Genomic DNA, 6389 nt, shown 5'->3' with positions numbered 1-6389 from the left:
CAATAGAATATTATCAATTTTTCTATTAAAAACATTTCAAATTTCATAATCCATCAATTATTCTCATTAAAATTCAACATAAACTTAAGTAATAAAAACATCAATTCATAATCCATCAATAATTCTCATTAAAATTCTACTTAAACTTAAATAATAAAAACATCCATCAATAATTATTTTAAGAAAAGTTAGAACATGACAACAACAACATATTTGTTTAAGACACAACACAACATGACAACATGACAATAACATAACCAAACCAAGCCACGGTCAACGAATTTCATCCAACTTTGTAAGAGATGATTCCTGAAAAATAACACAAAATATTGTACATATTAATATAAATCAATATTAAATTAATAATAATAATAATACACGAACTTATAACTTACATCATCAGGATATCGATCCTCAAGAACATTTTCCAAAACTTTAATATCTATAGAAGTATGCTTATCTATTTACGACATATAAAAGGAAAATTAAATTTGAAATTGTAAATAATAAAAGTTTATTAAATAAATTAAACAATAATACTGTCACACCCCGCACCAGATTACCCTCATAACCTGGACGGAATGGTGACTACAGCAGTTATCAACCCTTTTGCTGGCACTTACCAACCCTTTTGATGGCACTTACTGCCTATGTTACCTGTTAAATAATACTCAAACCCTGAATACATACATATTAACTCAGAACTTAACACATTTACATTACAGGGTTTCACAACATTGTTTATACATGGATATTACAACCTAGCGAGCCCCATCAAGAATACTAGTTACTAGACAGACACATGTGTACTAATTAATACAGGTCTTCAATTACGCTTCCTTCAACCTGTTTCTTTGAGTGGCAGAACAGCAGCAGAATAGTCCTTTGGGAACTGACCGCTACCTAAAAAGGAAAACATTTGAAAACGTGAGCTAGAAGCCCAGTGAGTGACTTAATAAAAATATAAATCTCATGCTCAAACCCTAAAGCTTGAAAACATAATACTGAAACTAAAGTATACCAAGTAAACGTGTACATAAAACCTTTAAAACCACCATTAAACATCATTATTCCTTAGTTGAGAACAAGCATACAGTGTTCTAGCTCCCAACATTTGTTACCGGCCAAGAGACCCATACTTCGGCCTCCTTTTGCTGGTATATAGCCTAAGAGAAGATATGATTGCCTTTATCCTTAGTTGAGAGTGAACTATTAGATCTAACCCTCAATGTCAACCTTAGTCGGGGAGAACCCTTTTGCTCAATCCCTCGACGTCGTATTACCTACGTGCACGTGGTTATAACTAAGTATCGTCATACCTTAGGTACTTGACTAGGATACCTTCTCATTGTCCTTCAGTATCCTTAGGACACCTTCTCATTGTCCTTCAGTGTCACACCCCCTCCCAGATTACTCTTTTATTCAGGAAAAGGACATGACCGTGGTAGTTACTAGCCCCTACTGCCCGCAACCACCACCAAGTCATTTTATCTAATACTAATCTATTACAAACACGAATAATCTACACATACAGCAAACCTCCCAAAGGGATTCTACAAAACTTTATAAACATACGCATACAGCCACAACATTACTTTTATAAGAAATAAAAAGGAAACATCCCAGAAGGCCCAATCATTCCTAAAGAAGCACTAGTCCCTTTTACAAAACATGTGTACATAAACAGATTATCAACCTAAATCTTCTTAATAAGCTGAGACTTTTGGTAGCAAGTAGCAGCAGGATCAACCTTGAGGAAACTGACCGCTACCTGAGAAAAGGGAATACAAAAATTTGGTGAGCTAACAGCCCAGTGAGTGACTATAGAATCATAATGCAACAAGCATAACAATACTATGAACATGTAAACACGCAAATGAGTAAACTCAACAATTGTCCCTAAATATAGCTTTAAGCCATTCCCGGAACGTCATTAAATGTTATTATTCCCTAATTGAGAACGAGCCTAAACGCTCTAGCTCCCAATGTTTACAACCAGCTAATAGACCCATACCTCGGTCCCCTATTCATAACTGCATACGTGTACGTGGCCACTCTAAATACTATCATATTTTAGATACTTTCGCTCAGATACCTTCTCAAATTTATCCTTCAGTATCGAGTTTCTATGATACCTTTTCATATGTCCTTCGGTATCAAATTGGCCAGATACATTCTCAAAAGTCCTTCGGTATCAAATTGGCCAGGTACCTTCTCAAGTGTCCTTCAGTACCTAATTGGTTGGATACCTTCTCAAAAGTCCTTCGGTATCAAATGTGTATTCTGTAACACACACTAAGTTCCATAGCCTAGTATATCACAAGAGCTATTCCATTGCCACTCATTTACACAAGAATTCATTCTCCCGTAACCTTCCTTTAGAAAGCATATATCAAAATCAGAACATAGCTTTTGTAAAGGTTACACAACATACCTTGGCCTGTGCTACACACATACAAACCGGGACACATGCATTAAGTTATTCTTCCACAATTTGTTGCTTGAGGAAGTGTAAATACATCATTAATGTCACTGTGCTTTACTTGATCAGATATGCGTGAATATTAAAAACTTAGAGTTTACTTAGTCACTCACAGTTTGTCAGGCTCCTACTGGTTTATACGCTTCCTCTAGCTCCTCTTGGCCTGAAAAGATATAACTCCTGATTAAAACTACTTAGAATTCCTAGCTTATCTCAAATCATTTATTTATTAAAAGAACTTCCATCAACACAGACAGCTTCACTGGCGAGATCCCCCTAAGCGATGCTGGCGAGATCCCCACAAGCGACACTAGCGAGATCCCCATAAGCGACACTGGTGAAATCCTCTAGAGCGATACTAGTGATACCCTCTAGAGCGACACCAGCGATACCCTCTAGAGCGACACCAACGATACCCTCTAGAGCGATACCAGCACACCAGCGATACCCTCTAGAGTGACACCAGCGATACCTCTAGAGCGATACGAAGCTTTTCTTGTGAAATTCATAGCGATACTCACCTCAATTCCTAGCGATATTTCCCCCGAGAGCGATACCCTCCTTACAAAGTCTCACTGTAATTCTCCACGATGAACTGCTTGTTTGTTTTTCACAAGCAGCTGTCTGCTTATGCCCAATTCCTTGGTACAAATTCAAAAATTCATAACTCAAAATCCAAAGCTCTTTTCAAGAAACTTCCTTCTACAAACTTGTTTAGATTTTAGTTAGCATTCTTACCTTAAAATTTCAGCCTAAACTTCTTTGTAGTTTGGCTTGGAACTTCCAAGATTCACGACAGATCTGGATTAATCCATGGTTCTGCCTCTTTTGAAAATTCTCTTCCTTTGTTCTTCTCCTTTTGTAATCGTTCTCCAATAGGACCACCTCGAAAACTAGATTCTCCCAGCTTTCAAATGGCACCAAATTTACTAGATTTCCTCTTGTCAATTGTCGAAACCATGCCTTTGAAGTTTCTCTTCCCTTTTAATCTCTCTGTCGCTTCCTGAATTCAAGGAATAAATTGCCACGTCATCCTCTCTTAATGCCTCCAGACAGATAATGATTGAGTTCCTTCATTTAAGATATTTCCTTTCTTTTCTTTAAAATCCCTATAAACAACATATTTATCTACTTTAAAAAAAATATATGTAATATAGCACCCCTTTTGGCCAAAATATGCTTATCTAAGGAACCTAAGTTTGGGGTTTACATTCAGTATCCTTAGGATACCTTCTCATTGTCCTTTAGTATCCGTCATATAACTAGTTATAAACATTTAGTTAAAAGGATACCTTCTCATTATTCTTCAGTATTCGTCATATAACTAGTCATAAACATTTAGTTGAAGGGATACCTTCTCATTGTCCTTTAGTATCCGTCATATAACTAGTCATAAACCTTTAGTTGAAAGGATACCTTCTCATTGTCCTCCAGTATCTCTCATATAACTAGTCATAAACCTTTAGTTGAACACTAAGGCTTAGTGCTCAAATCATCATACTAGTTCATCCATCATACTGGTTCATCATAAAAATGGAGTTACTTAAACATACTGAAAGTATTTGGACAAGATAACATATCTAAGTCATGTCAATTCCATGGAAAACATGCTTTACTTAGCATGAGAAACAGTTTCACAAATATGTTGTCTGGCAATTCATTTAAACACTTAGCATGGGAAATATCTTCAAGAAATCATAGTTTCTAAATCATTAAAATAGTAAATCATCATATAGTCACTCACATCTCGTTGGCCTCTTAACGGGTTATACGCCTCTTCTATCTCTTCTTGGCCTGAAAGGACATAATTCCCGGTTAAACTACTTAGAATTCTTAGCAAAATACCTCAAATAGTTCATTTACTAATAGAACTTTCATCATCAAAGATAGCTTTACTAGTGAGATTCTCCTCATAAGCGAGATCCTCATGAGCAAGATTCTCCTAAGCGAGATCCTCATGAGTGAGATTCTTCTTATGAGCGAGATCAAGCTTTTCCTAGCGATACTCACCTTACCAACGATACTAGCGATACTCACCTTACCAGCGATACCAGCAATGCCAACGATACTCATCCTAATTCTTAGTGAGATTTCCTTCTAGAGCAAGATCCTCAGCACAAAATTAGCGAGATTCCCTTCATAAGTGAGATCCTCTTTCTCCATATGAGCTGTTTGCTTGTTCTTCCCAAGCAGTTGTCTGCTTATGCACAGATTCTCTGTTACAACTTCAAAAATTCATAACTCAAAATCCAGACCTCTTTTAAAGAAACTTCCTTCTACAAACTTGTTTAAAATTAAGTTAACTTTCTTACTTAAAATCTCAGCCAAGAATTCATTATAGTTTGGCCTAGAGATTCCAATCTTTACCTCAGGCCCTGAGTAATCCAGGATTCTGCCTCTTCTGCAATTTCCTCACTTTCTGATCTTCTTCTTGTATAATCTTTCTCCGGCAAGACAACCTTGAAAACTAGATTCTCCCAGCTTTCAAATGGCACCAATTTCACTAAATTTTCTCATGTAGTTTGCCGAAACCAAGCTTTTGAATTTCATCTTTCTTTTAATCTTCCTGCCGCCTCCCGAGTTCAAGGATCAACCGTCACGTCACTCCACATTTAGTGCCTCCAGCCCAAGCCAATAAATGGGCTTCCTTATTTAATATATGTTTTTCTTTTTCTTTCTCCACAATATCTATAATTATCATGAACTTTCACTAATTAAATATTTAATATATCATTTTTTGGCTAAACATACTTGTTGAGGAAACTTAGAATTCGGGGTTTACACTTAGCTACACAAGAGCTTAATTATTCTTGCTTCCATCCTCTATCCCTCCTAAAACATGGCTTTATTTAACTCATTAGAAGACATTACATTACTTACTCTTACTTGAAATAATTAGGGTTCGGGTTTTACAAATTCTTCCCCTCTAAAAGAAATTTTGTCCTCGAAATTTGCTCGAACTTACTTATAACTAGAGTTTCATAACATCTTTTGATCGTAAACTTTACAACCTTCTTCTTTTCTTTCTTCTTCCCCCTTTTTACTACGCTTTCGCTGTGCTACTCTGATATTAACTTTGTTCATATTAAATAATACTAGCATGTATGAACAACTTGATCATCATAGTTTACTGTATTTGTCACATCCTCTGGTGACTCTTCCATTTTCCATTGAGTCATAGTATTCATTTATTACTAGGATGGTCCTTTTCCATTTCCCAGCAATACCACTGGAACATTCTTTTCCAGTTGTCACACCTTTGAATTAATTGCTAGTTGTGAAATCAATATTTATGTCAACTAGACTTCTCGACCTGACCGAGAGCACTCTTCTTAGGACATCCTTTCAATCCATACTTGGGAGAAGACATTCTTTGTACTATAACATTTCCCAAACTATGGCTTACCATACAGTATACATAAGGTTTTCTTAACTGTACCAGTCCCTAGCTCAGTTACAATTCAAACTTCGAGCTATCACTTGAAACATCAGCAAATCTGGACCTTTTCCTTTTGTCTTCTGCTGAACATTTATTCTTTATTTTTATACTCAATGTACCCCTGGTACATTTTGAGCTCACTGTTGCTCATCTTTTCCCTCCTCTTAGGTTTAATTTGACTAGGGTTTTCTCTAGATTACATCTTTTCCTCTGAATTCACTAGGATAGACTTCACGTTTGCCACCAACCTTTGAGCAAACCTGTTATACATTCTATTTCTAGTGAAAAGTCTATGTTTACCTGTGTGACTACCGACTTCCATTCAGGTACCGATAGTGGATTGAGTAATCCTGCTGGCCTTTGCCTTCTAGGCTTCACTTGTTGATAAAACAAACATCACATAACACTTTTCTTATTTTGCTAGACTATGCCTTAGTCTATTAGTTTAGTGTGGCCGTTTTGCTCACT

The sequence above is a fragment of the Benincasa hispida genome, chromosome 3, assembly GCF_009727055.1.
Source record: "Benincasa hispida cultivar B227 chromosome 3, ASM972705v1, whole genome shotgun sequence".
NCBI classification, from domain to species: Eukaryota; Viridiplantae; Streptophyta; class Magnoliopsida; order Cucurbitales; family Cucurbitaceae; genus Benincasa; species Benincasa hispida.
This window is presented reverse-complemented; position numbering follows the sequence as displayed.